At 52.1% G+C, this 24,332-nt stretch overlaps 2 long non-coding RNA genes across 5 annotated transcripts; one reads left to right on the forward strand and one right to left on the reverse strand.

Annotated features, from left to right (window-relative positions):
• Positions 1-311: 311 nt before the first annotated feature.
• On the reverse strand, positions 312-3,094 carry LOC121103699. Its single transcript, XR_005835890.1, has 3 exons — positions 2,840-3,094; positions 2,280-2,469; positions 312-1,314 (listed from the first exon to the last, which is right to left on the reverse strand). It is a non-coding gene; the product is annotated as an uncharacterized LOC121103699 (long non-coding RNA).
• Positions 3,095-3,187: 93 nt separating this feature from the next.
• LOC121104049 lies at positions 3,188-23,054 on the forward strand. Of its 4 annotated transcripts, none has more exons than XR_005836430.1 (4): positions 3,188-3,280; positions 4,544-4,692; positions 19,253-19,356; positions 22,171-23,054. It is a non-coding gene; the product is annotated as an uncharacterized LOC121104049 (long non-coding RNA). The 4 variants fall into 4 exon arrangements; XR_005836429.1 differs by lacking the exon at positions 22,171-23,054 and adding an exon at positions 19,642-20,344; XR_005836431.1 differs by lacking the exon at positions 22,171-23,054 and adding an exon at positions 19,642-20,344 and having other exon boundaries at positions 3,195-3,280; positions 4,540-4,692.
• Positions 23,055-24,332: the final 1,278 nt, after the last annotated feature.

Genomic DNA, 24,332 nt, shown 5'->3' on the forward strand with positions numbered 1-24,332 from the left:
AAAAAAATGAAATCTTGCCATTTGCAATGACGCGGATGGAACTAGAGGGTACTATGCTAAGCAAAATAAGTCAGAGAAAGACAATTATCATATGATCTCATTGATATGTGGAATTTAAGAAACAAAACAGAGGATCATAGGGGAAGAGAGGAAAAAATAAAACAAGACAAAATCAGAGAGGTAGACAAACCATAAGAGACTCTTGGTCATAGGAAACAAACTGAGGGTTGCTGGAGGGGAGGGAGGTGGGGGATGGGGTAACCGGGTGATGGACATTAAGGAGGGCACATGACGCAATGAGCACTGGGTGTTATATAAGACCGATGAATCACTGAGCTCTAGCTCAGAAACCAATAATACATTATATGTTAATTAATTGACTTTAAGTTAAAAAATGAAAAAAAAAATTGTGGTGACGCTTGCATAACTCTGTGAACATACTGCAAACCATTGAACTGTATACTCTTAATGGCCGGATTGTATAGTATGTGAATTTATCTCAGTAAAGCTGTTTAGAAATATAATGGTCAAGGCCATGCTACATGGAGTGTAACTTTGGGGCCTCGATTCCTCATTCTTCACACATTAAAGCAGACCTATAACAATCAGTAGAAGAATGTTGCCCCTAGTTGAACAGAATGTTAAGTCACAGGGCTCCATGTGAGAGAGAGAGAGAGAGGCTTTGTCTCCACCCTGCTGTATCTGGGGCATCAGAACAGTGCTTCGCAGAGAATGTTTGTTGAGTGAGTGGACGTTGAATTGCTCCTTGGTAGATACAGACAGACGATGCCTGGATCCCCTTCAGGGGAGAACTTGCTCTGTGGAGCGGGGAGTGAAGTCACCGGAAGCTCCCAGTTCCAGGACAGCCCCCGTGAGCTGAGCAAGAGAACACCCACCATCTCGCCCCAGCACGGGCCAACCCTGACAGCCAGTACTCCGTCCAGAACTCCCCGCTGCTTGGCCCTGGCTTTCACGGCAGTTTCACTCCTCTGTCCAGTCCTGCTTCCTCGCCCTGTCCTTCAGAAGTGTTGGTCCCTCATACATTTCTTACAGTCCAGCTCTGTCTCAGCATCTGCTTCCTGCAAGCCCAGCAGGGAGTGGTCCAAGAAAGCAGGCAGGGAGATGGGTTTGGGGGCTGGCTGCCTCCTGGCCTGGCTGCCATTGGAGACCCCATGGGTTATGGTCAGCAGATCACGCAGTCCCCCATGGCACGAGGGGCATCGCTGAAACTTTCGCTGGTGGTAAATCGGGATGTGGTGGCCATGGGACAGAACGCACTAGAGGTAAGTCTGAGAGATGTCAGGGAGATGGCATCTATAAGAAGATGGATATTGGGAAGACCACTCTAAGTTACTGACGTAGTACAGAAAAGTAAGAAACAGCCGAGGGGAATAACAGGCAACCGAAATTCAGGTGTGGAAGTCCCGAGGGCCTCTTTGGTTGGATACAAAGGAGCACTGCACTGGCAAGGCCCAGAAAACTGAAGACCAGGCCTAGGATTTCAAAGTCAGAACATCTGGATTTCAAAGCTTAAATATTCAATTAAGACAGGCCTATTATACCAAAGTCACAGCCCTGGTTGGAAACTTCCGGGACCCTGACACATAGGATGCAGACATCTCTGGACGGAGACATCTGAGCCAAGGTTCCCAAAGATTTTGATGTCCCAGTTCCTTCTGAGTCTGCAGATGTGGTCCAGCCCCCCAGGTCTAGAGCTAGTGCGGTCCTTCCCACCTCCGCCTGAAGTCAGTGAAGAGGCCTCGCCCCCACCAGACAGCATCACCCCATCAGGACCCACCCCCACCACTTACCCTGGCTACTTGGTCTTTGAGTCTTACTGTAACTCAGATGGGGAGGGGCTGGGCCTAGGGCCAGAGCCAAAGGGCCATATTCCACCCGAGTGGCAAGAACCCGTGAGCAAGCCCAGCCGAGCCGGGGGGTTTGCCCAGAACTGGATGCTGAGGATGCCAGATCGAGGGGCTGGAACATAAAACTGAGTCAAAAGAACATACTGCCTTCTGGAGTCATCCTGAGACACAGGATTTAGTACCCGGCAAGGACGCCGGGGGATAGCATGAACTTGCTACGGTGATAACTTCTGGAAGCATGGGGAAAGTGACCGTCCACACCGCGTGAAGTTGCAGTAGCAGCGTCCTTGTGCTGACGGGGAGGGAAAGGATGAGAGGAGCAAGGAAGGGGGCGGACTGACGCAGACACACTGGGTCCTGTCAGAAGACCCACCCAGGGTTCCTGTTCCGTGGAAAGCCCCAAGGACCCACCTTTGGCCAAGACCGCAGGAATGTGCTGTTCAGAGGGGCAAGGGTGACGGTAAATGGGTAAGCGCAGCAACCTCTGCTCTGCAAGGGGCGTGATGACCAGGGGCTCAGGGACCCCTGGGGGTCGCTCTACCAGGTAAGTCAGCTCCGGAGGCCTCCAGCTGGCCAGAGGCGGGCGAATCTAGAATGGAGGCTGGAAGGTGGAGAAGGTGAGCATTTATGGCCAACCCGAGACCAGACGCAGCCCCTGAAAGTGCTGTGTGTCCCACTCACCTCCCCTCCTAAGTTCCCCATCAGGGAAGCAAGGTCCAGGGCACCTGGGTGGCTCAGCTGGTTAAGCGTCTGCCTTCAGCTCAGATCATGATCCCTGGGTTTTGGAATCAAGTCCTGCGTTAGGCTCCCTGCTCAGCGGACAGTCTGCTTCTCCCTCTGCCCCCACCAATTTCTGCTCTCTCTCAAATAAATAAATAAATAAAATATTAAATTAAAAAATGGCAGCAAGGTCCACCAGGATCCCAGAGTTATGCCCCAGACAGACATGGAGGAACTACTGGAGGACACACCTTCCAGGCCCTTCCAGGTGGGGGGACTTGCCGCCCCGCTGCAGGGAGTGCAGTCACCAGCCAGCCTCCAGCTGTGAGATCCTTCAGGCTCTTCCTGGGCACCCACATCCTGCCGATGAGTACCGTGGGGGTATAAGGGCCAGGCAATCTCAGCCCTGCATGGGACGAGCCTGAGAGGCGACGCTCCCGAGCTCCGTGCCAGGTTGACGGCCGCCTTACTGGACCCACGCTGCCGTGCGGCCTCTCCCTCCGCCCGGTTCTGCTGTTCTTCCCCTTCCGTTCGTGGGAAGCATGTTGCGCCCCAAACTATGACTCAGCAGCTGCTTCTTCTTAAGAACCCAACCAATGACACGCTGACACAGGGATCGTCGGAAAACAGTCTCTCTGCGTAGCTGCGCAGCAACTGTCAGGAGCTCTGCTGAGAGACCATCTTTGCGACAGGTGGGTTCCTCTATTCCTCTACTCTAGGTAGTCTGCCCTGGAGTACCCTGGACCCTGCCAAAGGTAGTCTCAGCCCCTTCTAGGGTGCTGTGGGTGAAAAGGAGGGACACCGGACATGCCCAGGTCCCTGAATTTGCTGGGCTGGAGCTCAGCAGAGAAGCCTGGGCTTCAGAAGACCTCACGCGGTAGCTGAGGCCATGTGATGGGGCACCAGGGAAGGGGTGCAGATGCTAAGAGAGGACTCACGGGGAGAAAATGGCCATGCCTTCCAGAAGAAGGAAGAGATGCCAGCAAGGGATACCTCGAGGAACAAGCTTGCTCCAGATGGGGCCAAGGCCCACTGACTCTTGGGGATCGGTGTGGGATGGCTTAAAAGGAAGGGTAGTAGGGTCGCCTGGGTGGCTCAGTCGGTTAAGTCTCCACACTCTTGGTTTTGGCTCGTGATCTCGGGGTCGTGGGATTGAGCCCCACATTGTGCTCCCCACTGATGTGGAGTTTGCTTAAGATTCTCTCTCTCCCGGGGTGCCTGGGTAGCGCAGTCGTTAAGCGTCTGCCTTCGGCTCAGGGCGTGATCCCGGCGTTCCGGGATCAAGTCCCACATCGGGCTCCTCCGCTGGGGGCCTGCTTCTTCCTCTCTCACTCCCCCTGCTTGTGTTCCCTCTCTCGCTGGCTGTCTCTCTGTCAAATAAATAAATAAAATCTTTAAAAAGAAAAAAGATTCTCTCTCTCCCTCTTCTTCTGCCCCCTCACCCCCACCTGTGCGCATGCTCTCTCTCTCTCTCTCTCAAAAAAAAAAAAAAAAAAAAAGAGTTAGGGTAATAGCTTTCACCAAGGCTGAGATGGTCTAATACAGCACAGGGACACTTTCCGTTTCCACCATGAGCATCTGGGTGGCTTAAGACACATTTCCTAGCCGCTCTATGCCTTGATTTCGTCACCTGTAAAAGGGTGGCTACCCACCTGTGGAATAGGTAAATTAGCCTATTGTGAGGATCAAATGAGGTGAAGCACCTAGAACCTTACAGCTCACATAGGCAGAGCCAATGCATGCCGGCTCAGACAGTTACTCCTGGTCCGTGGCACTTGTACACAGAGCCTAGGCTGACCTGACTTCCCCGGGTGCCCGGGACGGTCCGGATTTATGCCTGGTATTCATTACCACCAGTGGGCCCCTTTCACTCTCAGATGTGTCCCAGCTTGGATAATAAATTACACGGTCACCTTCGCATCATCTAATTTAATCATCGACATTCTACAAGACAGGTGTTGCTATCCCAATTTACAGATGAAGAATTATGAAGCCTGGGGAATGGGACCATCTGCTAGTGCGTGTCTGAGTTCCCGGTGACAGTTCTGTCCTTTACCTCCAAGGGCTCCCATCCCTGATTGGAGAGCAGCTCCAGAAAATCCAGGTTTGTTGGGGAGGTGGGAGAAGGCGGACCCTGGAGGGGTGGGGGCAGAGGCGCTCATCCAGCCTGGGCCAGATGAGCCTCCCAGAGCCTGGTTGCTGGGCGGGCTGGTGGCCGGCCCTTGACGGTTGGCTGTGCCACACCAATGCACACGGGCACTCCCCGGCAGCCTCGAGGTCCCTCCCAACGTTGTCGCCGCCCTGACCTGCCTTCCTTTTTTTTTTCCCTAAGATTTATTTATTTATTTATTTATTTATTTATTTATTTGAGAGCGAGCAGGGGGAGGGGCAGAGGGAGAGGGAGAGATAGAATCCCCAGCACACTCCTCCCTGTGTGTGGAGCCTGATATGGGGGCTCAACATAGGGCTCGGGTCATGATCGCAGGGTCCTGAGATCAAGCCCTGAGCCCAAACCAACCGCCCAACGCTTAACAGGCTGAGCCACCCAGGCACCCCACTGGCCTCCCTTTTTGTTTTTGCTTTTTTCATCCCTTGTTTTATACATCTAAAAAAATGTTATCTTCACTTTGAATCTTCATGACACCTAGGGCAGCTTATCTTCCTAACTGGTGCTAAATGGCTGGCTTTAGGATTCCGGGAGCGACAACACTGTGGGTGAGGCCAGAGTAACAAAGTTACCATTGATTTGACATTTGCCAAACCATGAATTGCCTGATTGTATTCATCCATTCCCCTCATGGAGTATGTCCTATTCTTGCCCTCACGTTCCCAATTGGAAACTGAAACCGAGGGGGTGTCCAGGTCATCTTTAAATTCTGCAGCCAGGATTCGGACCCGGATTTGCGTGAGGTCCCTGGGTGAGCCCTTGGCTGCACCAGAGTGTGCCGGGGGGGCGGGGTGCGGGGGGTTCAGGAGAGAGCACGCATGTGCTGTGGTTACTCAAGGGCTCAGACAGCAGTGATCCATTCACTCCACGAGCACCCCTTGAGGACTGACTGTGTACCGGGCCACGAGGACACCAACATGAAAATGACCCAGTGCAAGCCCTCCAGGAGCGCGCAGCCTGCGTGGAGATGTGGACGAGGGGGTGACGAACTCCACTGTGCATCAAACAAACAGACTGATGGAGGGGTTCCCATATGCCAGCCACTGCACTGGGTGTCAAACAGGACCCAAGAGGGAGAGGGGCGCCCTAGACAGAGGGGACAGCAGCTGCACCGTGCTGTGGAGGCGTAGGGCACTGTGGTCCCCCGGGAGGAGAGGGAGGGGTGAAGAGAAGGAGACAGGCTTGCAGCCACATCGCAGAAAACGGTGCTGGTCTATGTACGGGGTTTGCCTCTTACCCCGTAGCCACAGGCTTGCCCAGCCTTTTGGGATATGAAGACCCTTTTGAAAAAAATTGTTTAAAAATTTCTAAGGACCCTCTACATCCTAGAGTTTGGCTTCCAGTATCTCTAGACGGAGAAAGACACATGCACTCGTGCCCTTTCCCAGGGTGTCATTTCCCCCCTGTGCTGGCTCCAGAGATGTCTTGCCTGCAAGCCTGAGAGACTCCCCTCTGAGTGCCCTCCCCCACTCCCCGCAGATTTGGTGCTATCTAGCCCCTACAGAAAGCCTTTGACAGCTCTCCTTTGTCCCTGGGGTCCAGTCCAAGCTCCTCAACCCAGCTCAGCAGGCCACAGGTGACGCGAGATGTGCCCATCTCCCCAGCCTCATCTCTGGCCTTTCCCTCTCTCTCTTCCAATCACACTGGCCTTTATTTGCTGATAAGCGGCTCTGCATAGGTGCTCACAAGATGTTCCTAATTCTACTTCTGTACGTTCTCCTTTTCCCTGTTGGCCTCCCCCCCCTGCTTCAGGGTGGAATGGTGCCAGGGGCTGAGGGGTCTGGCCGACTTTTGCAGATGTCGCACGAGGTTACAGCTAAGAGAAGGAGGGCAGCAGTGGAAGGCAGTCGCACAAGTCCTTCAGGGCATGCACTGCAGTGCCCTCTCTCCTGTCCCCTCTCCTGCCCCTGTTCCAAGCTGTAGGGAGAGTCAGGGCCCTGGCTCTCCTATCTCAATGGGGCCTGGGCCAAGGCACCACCTGGTGTGAAATAAGGTGAGGCAGCTGTCAGCCTTGGCCTTCTGGACTTTGTTTGAGCTTCGTGGGGAGCCAGTGTTCTGCTGGGGATGGTGAGGAGGCAGAATCCCAAGGGCCTGGTCTCTGTGGCAGTGTGAACCAGTCTCCCCCTTGCTCATTGGGCGTCAAAGTCTTGAAGGGGACTTGGGCGGGTGGGAGGTGATTTCTCAGGGCAGGGTAGACCAGGACATGCTGGCCTACTTCTCCCTGGCAAACTTTTCTTCCCTCCAAAGGATGTTGCAGATGGGGATATTCTTAGAGGAAGCCTAATATCCAGGGCATGTTTTGAGGTCCCATGGCTCAGGTTGTAAGAGGAGGCCTAGTATCCATCCCTGAACAGGTTAGTGAGGACCAACTGGACCCCTGGCTAAAGTTTCTAGCTCTGATCCCACCTGAGGGGGCTTCCTGGAGATTCAGCCTGTCCCCCGTCTCTCCCTAGATGGTGATGAGGACCAGGGGGCTGGGAGTATAGGGCCCAGATGAGTGAAGAGAGGGAAGTACACAGCAGCCTTCCCCATGCCAAACTAGAGACTTGGCACTGGGCTCCTAGCAGCCTGGGAAGCTGTTATTCTAGAACCTGATAACTGCCTGGGCTGGGCTGAAGATAAGGGGCAGCTGTTTGAAGTCCAGAGAGATAAGAACTTCAGAGAAAGTTGATAAGAGGAGTGAGATGCACAGGGTTAGGCCCCCCTGTCTGGCCTGCTTGCCCATCTCAGTGCCAACATTCTACCCCTAAGTCAGCTCCCCCAGCACCGCCAGGAGCCTCCATGGTCCCGGTCTCTTGCTCTGCTCTGTGGGTGGGCCTCCAGGCCTCTGCTCTCGTCCTACGGATGCCTGTTGGCAGACAGCCCTGCCTTCCGACCTCATTTCTTTGCTACCCATTGGGCCTTCTTCCCAAATGCATTCACTCATTCATTCATTCATTGAACAAATATTTTATGAGAGCCCACTTCATGCCAGGCACTGTTCTGGGCACAGAAATATAGCAGGCACTCCACCAGGTACAGTCTCTGCTCTCATGGGGTTGATGCTCTGGGGGCGGCCGCGGACAGACATGAACCAGTGATGACAGTGAGTGGTGGGTGCCATGGAGGAAATGGGGAGCAAGATGTGGAGGGTAACTGGGGGGTGGCGGCTGGGTGCCTTGGGATAGACTGGTCCGGACAACCTTTCTAAGGAGACCTGGAGGATGCAAAGAGGCCAAGGGAAAACCTTTCTGGAGAGAGCCAGCGCAAAGGCCCCGGGGTCAGAGGGAGTGTGATCTGTCTGGGGGAGAAGCAGAAGCAGGATGTGGCCAAGAGTGGTAGCAATGGATAGGCACCCTGTGAGGGCAGCCAGATGGGCCCACATAAGAAGTTTGGAGATGGCTACATGCACGATGGGCAGCCATGGGAAGCTGGATCAGAGGGAAGCTGATGTACATGTTGAAAATTCTTTTGTGGCTGTTTTGTGGCTGCATGGAGACAGGATGGAAGGGACAATCTTGGTAACAGGAAACACAGCTTGGCAAGATGACTCCTGGCTCTGCCTCTCGTTGTCTGTTGGACTCTGGGCCTGTCACTTAACCTCTCTGTGCCCCTGTTTTCACAGGCCAGAAATGGGGCTTTGTTCAGCCTGTTTTAATGGAGCCCCCCCGTGCCCCGATGCTGCTCTGGGGGGCGCATGCCATGGTGAACGGGGTGGGACCGGGCTGGCGTGGGGCTTGCATCCTAATGGGGAAGTCAGACGTGGAAGCAGAAAGCCATCTGGGAGGGCCAAGTGCTTTGTGGGGAATTAAAACAGGACACCCGTTAGAAGGTAACTGGCTGTGGCCAGAAAGGCGGCTGGAGGAGGTGACATTCAGCCCGAGACCCACCTGCCACTGGCAGGGCCTTCGAGCAGTGAAGGAGGGAAGGGGCTTGAGGGAAGGTGACAACAACTAGCTGGCTGGGCCGGCAGGATGGAACAGGTGCTGGGAACAGACACCGGCCTGTATAAGCGCTCAACAGGCTGGTGTTCATAAAGCTGGCTCTTCTGGCAGGAGGACTGGGAAGATGTGAGGGTTTGAGAGCCGATGTGGGGACTGAGGGAAAAGAAAGGATGGCTTTATGGTAAGTAGATAGGGGTGTTGTGCTTTATCGAAACACTGCTCTCTACTTGAAGGGTCCCTTGCCCTAACCATGGGCTGCCCTCATCTCGGCCCTATCTCATTCCTGGGAAGTCGGAAATGTTCTGGATAGGTCCTTACCAAGGTCCACCTTCGGCCCCACCCTGCACACCCTGCCTCGCCCTGTGGCACATGGCCTGGTTCTCCTCAGGGCCCCTCCCAGCCCCGCCGAAGCCGTCCTGCGCAGCCTGTCTGACACCTGCAGACCCACAGAATCTTAGACGTCCAGTGTCACACACACACACACACACACACACACACACACACACACGCCTTTTCCATGTGGGGAAACCAGGGCTGTGGGATTTACCTAGCACTCCTCTCCCTTTATTCTTTCAACAACTGTCATTCAAATATTTATTGAGCTCCCACTGTCTGCTCTATTAGGTACTAGAGATACAGCCCTGAGCTGAGCAAAACTGACAAAAATTCCCTCCTCGTGAGGCCAGCACTCTGCTTGGGGCGACTGACAATAAAAATACAACGACCAATCAATAAGCAAATAATGATGTCATGTGTTGGGATGTTCCTTGAGGAAGAATAAAGCAGGGTAAAGGGACTGAGATGAAGCCGGGCTAAGGGTGTGGGCTCGCCGCAGAAAGTCTCATGGTTAAGGGACTGCTTGTCCAGACACCTGAGTACGTCAGCCGTGGGGCCACCACGGGGAAGAGGATCCGGGCGGAGAGCAATGATGGGGTCCCGGAGGCCGCAGAGCGAGGCTGCCGTCAGGAATATCGAGGAGACCTGTGCGGCTGGAACAAAGCAAAGGCTGGGAGGAGATGGGGCCCAGGGCGGAGGCAGATCATGTAGGGTCTCTGTAGGGCTTTGGCTTTCACTTTGAGTAAGACGAGGAGCCCCTGGAGTGATTGGACGATGTGGCTGCTGTGTGGGGAATAGCGCGTGGGGACCTCTCTCGAAGAGGGTACTACATGTCTTCGGAGCAGGATCCCTGCCTCCTTCTTCTCTCTACAGAGTCTAGGCCACACACCTGGACCCAGTCAGGGGCTAGTCCACGAGTGGTCTGCTCGCTGGCTGGCTGGTCTGCTGTGCTTGACCCCCCTGGGGGTCCCTCGGGTACCTCAGCTGGGAAACACCCAGAATACCTGACTGTGCCCCCCGTCAGGCAGTAGAGGTGTGGCTTTGCTGCCCCCAGCCAGCCTGGCCTGGCACCAAGGCTGTGCGAGCCGGCCTCCCTCCAGGTACAAGACTTCGCGTGCTCCATGGTAGACATGGTTTCCATGTAATCTTGTGCATTACAATGAACCATGTGTTTACTCATGTCCCCATCCGTCAGCTTTGATCTGTTTCATCTCTGCTTGACTGTAAGCTTCCTCAGGGGAGGGACTGGGTCTCCCTGACATCTGAATTAACCTTGACTTTGCAAAAGGTCATACACCCCTGTGGGTGGCTGCTGGCCGGGAGACAGTCACACAGAGGAAAGAGCAGGGATTCACATCCATGGCCTGGGAGGTAGGGGACCTTCACCACTAACCTTGCTGCGTGACTTCCCCACTCTGACCCTCAGTTTCCCCATCTGTAAAGTGATGTGGACTGGGCGAGGTCAGCGATTCTTACATTATTTTGAAATATCGACAAAATCTACGCTTCTCCCTACAATAACGAATAGATTGGTCAAATGGCTAGTGATTGGGAGGGACGGGGTAACAAGCTTCTAGATTTGTCCCTAAGCCTTCATCCAATTCTGAGAATGTGATTTTTTTTTTTTTTTTTTTTTTTTGTGCTCTCACTGTCACGCTGGCTCAGGGGGGCTCTGACCTTGAGGGAGGGACTGGTTTGAACCTCCATGTGATAGAAGACTTGTTTTTGTTGGTTTCTTTAAAAGGGTACATGGGATCGATTCATGGAGGCCTAGAAGGAGTCTGGGGTCCAGAACCTGTGTGTCCAAGGTCTCCTGCCTGGACACCTTGTGTGGTGGAGAAGGGAGGCCCTCCCAGATGCTGGCTCTGCGTTGTTCCCACATGGGAGGTGCAGGGAAGGTGGGAAGGGCCACAAGGTGAGTTAGGAACGGGGAGGAGGCAGGGGTTGGAGGTGGTAACAGGCAGAAGACTGCAGAGCTGGGGCAGGACAGGGAACCTGGGCCCATGTGCTTCTGGATAGAGACTCACCCTGCGCCAGAGCAAATGGGAGAAGAGGCCCCTGGGAGTCTGAGGCTTTGCCCGCCCCTCCTTGACTGAGGATCTGGGAGATGGGGGTGGCGCTGGGCCAAACCAGGCACCACCCTTTCTCACCAGGTAGTGCCTCTCTGCACGTTCACACCCAACGCTGTGCTGGCGAGGGCTGTAAATTGAGCCCAGGTGCTGGGGGAGGCGGCGGGAGGGGGGGGCGGGAACCCGGGCGGGAACCCACCCTGTCCTCCTCGATCTCCCCCAACTCTCTTCCACTCCAAGGTTCACACAGGCCCAGCCCAGGGAAGAAAGCGTGTTCTCAGTGGGCTCAGGCAGGCATGGATTGGGGCTCACTACAGGTTACCCGCCGCTCTGAGGACAACAGCATAGCCCCCGACGCCCCACACTGCAGTGCCCTTTGACCCGGCCTCTGAAAGCTTGATTATGAGGCACAGCCCATGTTTCCATAAAGGGGAGAACAATTGTTTCCAATCCAGACAAAGGACTCTTTGTACAGCCCTGGGACCCGAGCCCCGGGGGGAGCCGCTGGGGGAGAGGAAGGACGGCCCCGCCCCGAGGTGGCAGGGGTTGGGGGGCAGGGCTGCGCTGGGTGAGGCAGCTGTAGGCTCCCGGTGAGCTGCCCCAACGGGCAAAGGGCATTAGTGACGTCTCACTGCTGCCTGAGGGGCACGCCCAGGCCCAAGATGGGGCGGATGGGGGCTCCTATCTGGCTTGCTTCAGCCGGGGACGCAAAATGCATGCTGGCTGGCATTGGGCTATTCCGCTGCCCCCGCCCCCCCCGCCGTGTTTGAGGGAAGAGCTGGCTCCTCGTTGCCCGTTTCCCACATCTGAGCACACAGGTATCAGGGTAGAGAATGAGGGTCTGGAGTACAAAGTATCTGGGGGTCAGGAGAATTTGGAGAATGTTTGGAAATAAGAAGGAAGAAGGGAGCATGGGGGGGAGGTGGTAATTCTTAATGCAGTAGAATCGGTCCAGTCTGGAGCTGCCTCTTGCCCTTCCCCACCTGCTGTTGTGGCTTCCCTGGGGCCCAGGTATAGAACAGCCTCAGATTTTGCAAAACAAATCAGGCCGTTGGAGAGGGTGAGAGTTTTGCTCTCCTTCCAGCGCAAGTGAGAGAAGTCTGGATTGGTGGGGATTCTGTCCAACGCCAGTCGCACCCCTCACCCATTTGTTAGTTAAATCCAACCCTTTCCCTCCCCTCCATCTCTTCTGTCTGCATGGGACAAAATCTGGGGGGCCGGAGGGGGGGCTGGCTCTAGCCTAGCCTCCTGGTCGGGGGCAGCTGAAGGGCAGGGAGCTGGGTTTGACCTTGAGGAACTCAGGAGACATACTCTTCAGGGGGGCTGCAGACCAGGTTTGGGGTCTTATTAGGGCCACACCTGCAGAGGCCAGAATGGCTCATCTCAGGGAGAAGAAAAGCAGAAAGTGTTGAATGTCTACTCCCCAAATATTACCAGCACAGCTTACTGATAACACAAGGCCAAGTTTACCCTTCACCTTGGGGAGGGACAGGGCCATCCCACAGAGGTTTGGAAGCCTCTTGAGCAGGGACAGCAAAGTCCAGATGTACTGAGAATTGAGAGTTCGTCCCAGAACAACAGTCAGGGATTGGTGGAAGCAGCAAAGGGAGCATTTTCAAAGGAAAGGATTTAAAGAATTTAAGGAGCAAATTGTTGAAGTCTTTCCCAACAGGTCCTATCGTAAACGACCGGGCTTTGTACCTGGAATTAGTAACATTGTGCTAATGGAGACAATGGGATAGGAAAGTCATACTAATGTGACCATAAATTGCGTAGGTAGGTATTCTCTGTCTCAGGTGTAGGTGGAGAGGGTAAATTCTCTAGGGGCTTGTCGGGGGTTTGGGGTGGAGTGGCTGGCAGTGCTATGGTCCTAGAGAACAGGGACCAGACAGTGCGATGGAGACAGAGAAGTTTTATACTTGGAGAACTAGGGGGGAGAGAACTCCAGCTGACCCCAGAAGAGGCCAAGACCCAAGTATGTGGGCTGCAGGTGCCAAACCAGTCCCTGCCCATTGAGACGGGCTATGTTGACTTTGGCAGCCCCACCCCGAGCCTCCTTCTACCCCAGAAGGGCCTGAAACTGACACTGGGCCCTGCTGGAGCTGGAGATGTTCCCAACCCAGTCCTGCTTGGGCCTGGTGCAGCAGGCGGCATCAGAACTGAATGAGTGGCCTCTTCTTGGTCTCAGCCCGAAGACCCAGACAGACAAGGCAGGGGGAGGAAAGAGAAGAGCTGCGGGGACGTCAGCTGCTGTTCTATGAGCTTCTCTTAACGGTGCACCTACAATGAGCTGAGGTTTAGAGATGCATTCCTCGTTTGTCACAACAAACCATGTATGGATGAAGAAACAGAGGCACTGGGGCGCCTGGGTGGCTCAGTTGGTTAAGTGTCCAATGCTTGGTTTTGGCTCAGGGCATGATCTCAGGGTCGTGAGATCGATCCCCACATGGAGCTCTGCACCGAGCATGGCACCTGCTTAGGATTCTCTCTCTCCTTCTTCCTCTGCCCCTCCACACTCACTTGCTCTCTCTCAAAAAAAAAAAAAAAAGGAAAAAAGAAAAGAAAAGAAACAGGCATGGAGAGGTTCAGTGATTTGGACAAAAGGGATGGAATTCATAGTCAGGTTTCTGGGGCTTCAAAGGCCAGCTCCCTGCTGTGCCACTTGACAGCATCCCCGCGCTCTACCCAGGATCTCGTTTCCGCAGATGCCAAGAGGGGAGCCCAGATCACTCCTGTCTTGGCAGAAGGGACGAGGTGACAGGCAGATACAGATGCGGGCAGAAGAGTGAGAGAAGTGAGGGAAAGGGCCGTCAGTTCGGAAGGGCGGGCAGGAACAGAGATGGGGAAGAAGGGCTGGAAGGGGTAGATGGAGAACGCGTGGGCATATGCGTATGCAAAACTGATAGAGTTCCAAATCTGGAAAATCACCTTCATGTCTTCTGTTCCTTTCCACAGAGAGATTGGGGCAGCTGGAATGGGGCCTTAAGAGAGCCAGTGAAGGACAGAGGACTAAGACAGTGAGGACTTGGGGAGAAGGCGGTAGAGGGAAAGGCAGCTGGGAAGACAGGAGAGAGGGACAGAAGGAGCTGGCTGGAGGTGGGCTTCTCTCTTCTGGGCCTGCTCCCCACGGCGCCTTCAGGCCCTCCAGCTTGTCACCATGGTGATGGGGATGGCTGGCCAAGGGCTTAGTGTCCTGCCTTTGCTGCCCATGGCTAGTCCTCCAGACCATTTTGCCTTGCTGCAGGCTGAGAGGTGGGGGTGAGCCCTAAGCCCCCTGCTAGTGGGCCTGAGATACTGAGAGGAGCTGGGTGGGTGCCCTGGGTTCTGGATGATGGGATGCGAGGGATGGTCTGTCTACCCGTAGGAGGCTTTCTGTCTGGTGATGGGGGACTCTCTATTTTCAGTACAGAGAAAGCCTGGGTCCTATGAGAAGCCAAGGGCCACCTTTCTTGAGGAGGCCAATTGAAGGTAAGGAGGGGTAGGGAAAGGAAGAGAGGAAGACATGGACTGGACCCCTAGGTTTCTCACACCCTCTGACCTCAACCGCATATCATCTCTCATCATGCCTCGGCTTTCCCAAAGGGACTTAATTATAACAAAGAGAAAACTAATAGCAGCTATTGTTGACTGAAAACATACCTAGGCCAGATACTTGGTTAAGTGACTTATCTTAACTTTATTTCTGAAATTCGCAACAACCTGGCAAGTTAGGTGTTCTCCTACCCATTTTATAAGTAAGGAAACTGAGTCCCAGAGAGGTTAAATCACTTTCTCACTTGGTCTAGGATTCCTTTATTTATTTATTTTTTTAAGCTTTACTCATTTTAGAGAGAGAGTATAGAGGGGAGGGGCAGAGGGAGAGAGAGTCCTAACAGACTCCACGCCGAGTGTGGAACCAGACCCGGGGTTTGATCCCATGACCCCGAGATCATGACCTGTGCCAAAACCAAGAGTTGAGCACTCAACCAATTGCACCAGCCAGGCGTCCCTGGGATTCCTTCAAAGCCCCTCAGTTTTATCTAGATCTGATCCCTTCCGCAGACACAAACCCATCCTCATCTCCAGCTTTCTATGGAGACTGTCCTCTCCAGAGAGGGAGGCCAAACGGCCACGAGCCCTGAGCATCCCCGTGAGTCATGCAGATGAAATCCTTGAGCATAGATTCACTCCCCATATGCTCATCCCCTTGCTGGTCTCAGCTTCCTCTCTTTAGACCAAGCCTTCCACTGCTTCCCTTTGTTCTAGACGTTTCCATTTGCCATCTAAAAGTCTTGACCCATGAAAATTCTCTACATGCTCAACTCAGCCCTTTCATGGGTTATTCCCAGCACCTGTGGCCTCAACAGGAACCTGGTTCCCCTGAGGACCCCACTTCCCAGCAGCGTCCCCAGGGTGGCTGTGACCCCTACCTTCCAGGCGCTGCAGGCAGCCCTTGCCCAGTAGTGTCACATCCAGAGGTTCCAATAAGGCCCCTTCTCTCTGACTTTGCTATCTGTCCCCTCTTCGTCACTCTTCTCTACCACCTGCTGGTTACTTGGCCTCTTTCTTTATGGATGGGGATGCCTGTGTGGGTGTCTTTCCTCATCCTGCCATTATTCTGGGTGGTTTCAAAGTCCATGGAGACACCCCATCCACTCCGGTAACCTCTTTGCTTCTTGACCTCAACCCCAAAGATCTTCCCTCCCCTCCAGGTCAGCCCGCCATCTCCATGACCACATCCTGTATTCTGTCACCACTCAGAACTGCCCTATGACTTCAATCTTAAATTCAAATAGCCCATGACGTCCCCTTTCCCTCTACAGCTCTCCTAGTCTCTATAATACAGAATTTTGAAACCTCCAGGCCCAGGACGCTTCTGCCTTGTCCCTGGATCTATCAGATACTTTCTACTTTTGTTCTCTACAAATCCAATTCAGACCTCAGCCTGTCACTCTAATCTCTTTTTAACCCCCTTACACATTAGTTATTCTTCTGCATAAGTTGTAAGTGCTCTTAACTGCAAACAATAGATTCCATTCTATTTTAAGCAACAGGGGATTTTTTTTAAGGCATGAAACTAGCTCCCAGAATTGTTGGAAGGGCTCAAAACACAGAATCTAGGCTGAGCTTCCAGAAGAAAACTCCCCAGAACACATCACAGCATCAGGCTGCCTCGGTGCTGATGCTGGAGCTGTGCGAGCAGAGGGCTCCTGGCCTGGCTGGTGGCTCGGCACCCGCCCCTCTGCGGCGGTTCCTGCCAGCCGCTGCCGGTCTGTCAGGCGTTTACTCCACCGTGTTGGGAGTGGAGCTGGCCTTTAGTCTTTGCTTTAGATGCTTTGAAGAATGTGCAGTACTTTTGTAATTAAAGCCAATTTTAAACGTCTTTGCCCACAGTCAGCCTCTACTTTCATGCAAACCATCGTTAGAGCCTCAGGTGCCTGAGGGGCTCAGTTGGTTAAGCGTCTGCCTTCGGCTCAGGTCATGATGCCAGGGTCCTGGGATCGAGTCCTGCATCGGGCTCCCTGCTCTGCTGGTAGCCTGCTTCTCCCTCTGCCCCTACTCCTGCTCATGCTCTCACTCTCACTCTCTCAAATAAATAAATTAAATATTAAAAAATAAAAATAAAAAAGCTCTCAGCGCCTCTTGCCGAGCCCACTGTAACGGCCTGCTTACAGGTTTTCAGCCTTCAGCCCAGTGCCCACTCCCCAGCACCCACCTCCAGTTTATTCTCTCCTGTGTAACCAAGGAATCTTTCCGAAGTATACCTCCAATCTCAATACTCTTAAAATCCTTCTGTGGTTCTCCATTGCCCACAGGATGAAGCCAGGACAAGGCCCATCCTGGTCCAACTGCTGGTCTCTCTTGGTATCCCTTCCCGCTCCCCCAAACTCTTTTTTGCTGTGGGCTTGCCAAACCCCTCTCCATGTCTCTAGGCTTTTGCGATCTTATTTCCTCAGCTGGGAAAACTCATCTTGCCTGTCCTTGCCTGATTAACTCCTACCCTATGCCTAGGGAGGTCATAGTTCAAATGGCACCTCTTTCAGGAAGCATTCCTGGATCACATCCCCCCCACCCGGATTAATTTCCCCTTCTGGTTATTCTGCAGAGCTCTGTGCCACTCTGTTTCGTCATTGTCTGTGTCCCCGACCAGACTGTAAGTTCCCGTGAGGATTGTGCCTTGTTCCCTGCTTCAGGCCAACAGCTAGGAGATCTTGATGACATTCAATGCATGTGAGATGAATGAACTAATACATTAATTCATTAATTAACAAATGCCCCAAGCTCACATAGCTAGGAGGTGCCAGACAAACCCAGATCTGTCATTTTCCTTCATGCCATTCTGCTTCTCTGAATAAGTCAGGACAATCTGGTTCTCGGGTTTTTTTTTTTTTCTTTTTTAACAGTTTTATTGAGTAACAATTGACATACAATTAACTGCACATATTTCAATTGTACAATTTAGTAAGTTTCAATATTCGCATACATCTGTGAAACTAACAGCACAATAAAAAACAGGGAACGTACCCACCAACCCCCCAAATTTTTCCACAGAGTGAAAGATAGAACAATGGATTTTAATGTTACAGAGTACAGAAAGTTCCCTGATACGGTTTCAGATCCCACAACTGGAACTAACCTCTAAGAAATTCCATTTGTTGAGTTTCGGTTTAGTGTGGAAGAAAAGCCACAATATGCGAAAAAGCTATTAAAATACTTCTCACTCTTTCAACCGTGTATCTATATGAGGCTGAGTTTTATTCCTATACTTCACCCCAAACACATCACAATCGATTGAGTGTGAGGTCGATATAAGAATCCAGATGTATTTTATTAAGCCAGATGTCAGAGAGATTTGGGAAAAATTGCAAAGCAATGCCACGGTCTCACTATTTTTTTGTTTGTTTTAGAAAATATGGTTTTTGAGTTAAAATGTTATTTATGTTCCATAAAATGAGATTACTATTGTTATTTTTAAATTGATGTTTTTAATCTTTCCGTTTTAATTTCTAATTTGATAAATAACAATAGATGTAACCCACATAAACAAAAAAATCATTGGAGCCTTCCGCAAGTTTTAAGAGAAAAAAGAGATTCTGAGACCAAAAACTTGAGAATGGCTGATGTTCAGACCCGAGGTTGGGAGAGTCGGCTCTCAGGTTAGAGACCACCTGCGTTTGGATCTGGGCTTTACCCCTCCGCAGTTTATAGTAGAACTTGGGGCGAGTTCGTAATCTCTCGGCTCCCTAGTTACCACGTATGTAAAATGGGGATGATTCTAATGATACTTACCATAAAACATTTTTGAGAATTGAATGAGTTATTGCATGGACGATATTTAAAACAGTGCCTGGCATATGAAAAGTGCCCCATAAATGTTAGAAGGGGATCAGAATATGCCACCCCAAAACATGCCCCTTTGGCATAAAGAGTCTTTTGAGCTGCAGACAACTGAGAAAAATCAGACACAGAAAAGCTCTCTGCCCTTCCCCTAGCTGCCTAAAAACAAGGCATAAATCTCCCTTGTGAAGCTGTCCCCTGCTCTGGTACCGGGAAAAGGAGAACAATCTTTATGGCTGGAGATGAGTCGTATAAGCTAAATCTTACTAAACAATCCTTACTAGTTTCCCACATATATTTACTTTCCCCCAATTTACCACCTCTAGAAGCCCAAACCCCTTTTCCTTTGTCCCGTAATGCCTACGATTTATCCCTGTTTGTTAAAATGGAAAGCTTTTTTTTTTTCTTAAAAGCATGTATTTATTTAAATAACCTCTACACCTAACATGGAGCTCAAACGCACCCCCTGATATCAATAGTCACACGCCAGCTGGGCGCCCCTAAAATGGTAAGTTTAACTTGTTCTTTGTATCTTCGCTTCACTTCTGTGAAGGGCTGCATCTCCGTAAATATTAAAACATTCACATCAAAGAAGAGTTAATACTTGTGTGCCTTTTCTCCCATTCATTTGGTTTTTAATTAGTTTAATTTGCAGATCCTAGCTACGGAACCTAAGAGGGAACAGAAAAAGTTTTTTTCTTCCTCTACCTTATCATCCTCGGTAACAGCACCAGCAGCAACAGGTCAAACAGCCCAGAAAAGCAGAAAAAGCCACCAAGAAGAGCCCTCAAGTTTTAAATCTTTTATTTTAAAGACCTCCCAGCATCTCAACAGCTATCGTACCTTCTGCAGGTTACCTTCCCCGGTGACCACGAGGAGCACAGAAGCAGACATGAGGTCCCAGTCTTCAAGGAGTTCACAACAGAACAAGCCTCGCACCGGCCAGAGGAAGCCAGGTGAAGTGACAGGAGCTCTGGGATGCTCTCTCACCTTTCCCATTTATATACGGCCCCTGCAGTAAAGTGCTTTTACGGGCATTTTCTGATTTTATCCTCCCAATAACCCTGTGATGGTAGGCAGGGAAAGGATTAATATCTGTATTTCCACGCGAAGAATCTGAGACTTGGGGAGCTTATGGGAATTAGCCGCAGGTGGAAAAGATGGAGTCAAGATAAGAAAGCAGTCCTCTAGGGCCTGTCTGGTGTTCTTTCTGAAACACTATCGTGATTTGCATCACGCAGGAGATGCAAGGCTTGAACACCCAGCGGAGTGCTTTCCTCTCTCGCACAGAGCTGGGACCTGCCCAAACAAAGCCTGTTCCCACCGGCAGACACCTGCGGATTCCAGCCCTGTTATCTCCTTCCCACCCCTCTCCGCAGAAGAGGAACACTCTTTTTTCCTGCTTTGGTAACCCTTCCTCCGGTGCTCTCAGGGACCTTTCCCCTTCTCCCCTACCTATTTTTTTTTTTAAAGCAGCTTACTGGAGATATCAGTTCCAGACAACAAAATACACTCATTTTACAGATACCCCCGATGAGTTCGGCACATGCGTGCAATCCTGTACCTACCACCACTATCACTATCGACTTCAGAGCATTTCCATTACCCCTAAATTGCCCTGGAGCTCCTTTGCCGTACATCTCCTCCTCCTTTCCCCAGCCCCAGACAAACCATTAGTCTTCTTTCTGTCGCTGTAGTTTCGCCTTTTCTAGAATATAAATGGAATCATGCAGCCTGTCCTCATCTGCGTCTGGCTGCCTCTACCCAGAGTCATGTTTCTGAGATCTGCCCATGATGTTTTACATACCAGCAGTTATTCCTCCGTCCTGCTGAGTAATGTTCCTCTGTGTGATGTGCCGTGATATGTCTATCTGTTCAACTGTTGCTGAACACGGGCTGATTCCAAGTTTGGGCTAATAATGAATAATACTGCTGTGAACCTTCCTGGACATGCCTTTGGGTGGAAATATGCTTTCATTTCTCTCGGGTAGACACTAGGATCGGCATTAGCAGGTTGTATGATAAGGGTATGTTCATAAAAAACTACCCGGACAGGCGGTTAGTGTGTATAAAGTCAAACGTCCACCTTCACCTCTATTTGAACGTGACATACAAAGCCCTCCTTCTCCACCATGACTTCATAGGCACTCCATCAAAGTACTGTTTTCAGAAAGTTAAAACATGAGTCTCCTGTGAATAGTAAGCACACCTCAAAGCTCTAGTTCATATAAGTGTGAAGCAGTTTCGGCAGCGGGGACGAGAGACCACATGCATCTAGTCGGTGGGAAGCAGAATGCCGGAAGAAGACGGTGAAGTTAGATACAAAACTGGTGACCGTCCTATGAGACAGTAATACCCCACCCTCTGACAGGATCTTTTCTACCGGATAAAAATCACTTGCAACTTACCAATTTCCTGCCAGGTAACATCTACATTTGCAGAGCCCCATGGGACCCCACTCGGTCATGAACAGTAAGTCAAACAGAGCTGCCTTCCCTAAAGCAGCTGATGGTCCCTAGATGGCCTTGTGGGTGCTGTAGGATATTCTGAAAGACCACGCAGTCCGCGTTCGCCTTATTCCCAGTCTGGGGGTAATTTTTCTTAAGAAGGCATATTAAAAGGAGCATCTCTTTACTTACTGGACGGGATGCTGTCCAATTCATGAATCGCTTAATAAAGGCAGTTACATCTTCAAAAAGAAAGAAAGAAAGAAAGAAAGAAAGAAAGAAAGAAAGAAAGAAAGAAAGAAAGAAAGAAATAATACTAAAATCCTCCCACTCTTCCCTGTCTCTTTCTCCGGCTGGTGGGGGGGGGGTATCTCCTCTCAGCTGGCTGACTCTATTCCTCCTTCAGGCCTGAGGTCAGGTGTCCTGTCTGTGACATGCCCCCCCCACCGCCCCCACCACCAACAGTTGCTGGGTTTGGGCACTTCCTGGGCTCCAGCAACACCCCTGGCTTCCCTCCATCCCAACATCCCGGCCAGCTTGCTTGTTGGTCTCCTCCCCTCCGGAAGCTTGCGAGCTTTCATGGGGCAGGAATGTTTTATCATTTCTGTATCCCCGGGGCCTAGCCCAGTGTTTGGCACCCCATAAAGCTAAATAAATGTTTGCTGAATAAATTGAATGAGGTGCTGGCTAGATGCCTCCTCAAGGTCTCTTCCAGACTTGATGAATCTTCATTTATGGATTGGTTGCCATGGTTACTCATTTATTCTCCCTATCCCCCTCCCTCCCTCTCGCCCCTTCCCTCTCCCTTCCTGCCCCCCTCCCCCAGCCTTTCCCCTCTTCCCCTCGGGCACTGAAATACAAAGGAAACAGAAAAGATCTCCCCACCGGAGCTGGAGGACACGGAGAAACCCCTGCCTCCTTAAGGCCTTCCCCTGAGAGGTAGTTCAGCCACGCTTGAGAAGAGGGCCCACACTGGTGTGTATCTGGGAGCGGGAGTTTCAGGTCTCCAGGCTTTTCCCCTGGGTACTTTGGGGCTGGGAGCTCACTCACTTTAGGGGGTAGCTGGCCACCCTGAGAACTCTTGCGGCTTTAGAAACACAAAGAGCTTGATTGTATGGTAATTTCCTCTTTACATATTTATCTGGTCCTACTGAATTCTTTGGAAACTTCACTGCCTTTCAGTCTCGGTTTCCTTAATTAAATCAGCCCCAGAGGCCCCTAAGAGTCTGAGGAGAGGAACTCTCCTGGTGGAACTTTCCACCCAAAGGCATGTCCAGGAATGTTCATGTCCAGGTACTTAACTCTGGTCCTTCTGCCCCACAGGTCTCTTTACTGTTCCCTGATCCCCTATAACCCAGGCTCAGGCTGGGAAGGAGCACTCCACCCATGTCCCACAGCACAGCTGGGAAAGCGAACAAAGGAACGACAGAAAGGAAATGATGGAGAAGGCTAACACGAAAGCTTTGGTTGGCAAGACCACGTCTCCTGTCCGGGGTTCTCAGGCTCAGGGTGACTGACTCTAACATTTCAAACCTGGACCCTCTGGCATGTGAAGTTGGTGCTCAACAAATAATCCTACGGGACAACAGCATACACCACGTCTGTCCTGGGCGCTCTGAGATGGACAGTCGTCAGGCCCTCCTCCCCTACTCCCCACAGACCCAGAGAAACAGGTCCCTGAGAGAGCCTGGTTGGTCCATGCTCTCATGGCACAAACCTTTACTCTTATCTCGATTGGGAATTCAAGATAGCAAGAGGTCTCTGGCCTAGGGAAGCTTGCGGTCGGTCAGTCGAGACAACTCATCACAGAGTGTGTGGAATGCTTGAATAAGCACTGTGACAAATGGCGAGAAAGGAAGCAGGGTGTGCTGTGGGGCCTTGGGGAGGGCAGCTCACCTGCCCGGAGGGGGGCGTTGCTCTGTGTCAGCATCTCTGTGTGGGTGGGTGGGGGGTTTGAAGGAGGAACAGAAATGAACCGGTAGCGAAGAGGTTGAAAGTGAACGGCAAAGAGCTCTAGACAGGAAACAGCCTGAGGACAGGCACAGAGGGGAGAGGGTGCATGGACTGGTGCAGTAGCCAGAAAGCTCCTGCCGTTCTCCGGCCTTCCTCTCAAGGCCAACTGCGCGCTCTGCTTCTGGAGGAGGAGACCCACGTTGCCTCCATTAGCCACGGTGGGGGTCGGAGGAGCACCTCCTCACTGGCTTTCAGAAAAGTCTATGGAATAAATGAAAGACAGAGACTCTGCCCTATTCTTCTGTGATGTAAACTCAGGGCATATTGGAGTCCTCTTCTCTACTATTTTTATCTTCCAAACTCGAGCCCCTATTGCAATAGGCCAGGACTTACACCAGATCTATCCTCAGGTCACTCCTTTGAATCTCCACAACATTTCTTCGAGGTAGATCTTCTCATCCCTGCTTCACCGACGAGGCTCAGTGAGGCCAGAAACCTGCCCAGGCCTCGGCTGACCTGACGAGTGACAGGCTGAGATTTGTTAGGATGACCTGCTCCTCTGATCTCTCTAAATGCCACCCTCCTAACCGCAATACCACACATAGTCGGGGAAGGCCGGACTTTGTTATTCATGACTTGGCCCCAGATGACTGACTCACTCAGTCAGCCCCGGGGCGGCCGCAGCACACAGGGTCCTGGCTTTCAGGGGGCGCAGAAGGGGGGCAGCAGGAAGAATGTGGGGAGTTTCGGTACCCCCAGCAGTGGGTTTGCTGCCTCCTGCAGGGCAGGAAGAGCTGGGTCTGGCCGCAGACACAATCCAGACCTGGATCCCTTGGCCAGGGTGGAACCGTGGAACCGTTCTTTCTAGCAGAGCAGGTCCAGCCCCGTGACGTCATACCATTGGGCGGGGCTTCCGGGGATTGGTGACACCCGGCTGACGGCAGGGATGCGGTGGGGCCGCACGCACGCACACAGGTCTCCCCATTCCCAGGACAGCTTTGGGACTTGCCTACTTCTTTAGCAATGGTTATAATTACAAATCTCTCTCAGAGCTCCTTCCGTGTAGGCTGTGGGGTCCGATTCTGGGCAGGGCAAGCCTGCTGGGAATTCTGTTCCTGGTTCTGGGATTCGAACCCACAGCTCCGAAGTCCCAAGACCAGTGATATGCTGTGTGTCTCTAGATAAGCCACTTGTCCTCTCTGGGAACTATAGGGCGCAACCCCCTAACGCAATAAAATGAAGAGTTTGGAGACAGATTTCTGAGGACACTTCCAGAAGTCCCAGAGGAGGGCTGTGTGGAGCCTGGATGAGCCTGTGTTGTGGCCGCCTCTGTCCTTTCCCCATCCTCCACTCCCCCTCCTACCCTGGTGGCCTCAGAGCAAGAGCGTGACTCATCCAGCTCCCGGCACCCAGTTTCAGCCTTGCCCCGCCCCTGCCGCAGGCCTTGCATTTGCTGTTTACTCCCAGGAACAGGTGCACCTGGGTCATTTCAAGGCGGGAGGGAGATGGGGCCTGGGGACACGGGGGGGGGG

This window comes from Ursus maritimus, unplaced genomic scaffold (genome assembly GCF_017311325.1).
Source record: "Ursus maritimus isolate PB19 unplaced genomic scaffold, ASM1731132v1 scaffold_2, whole genome shotgun sequence".
Taxonomy (NCBI): Eukaryota; Metazoa; Chordata; class Mammalia; order Carnivora; family Ursidae; genus Ursus; species Ursus maritimus.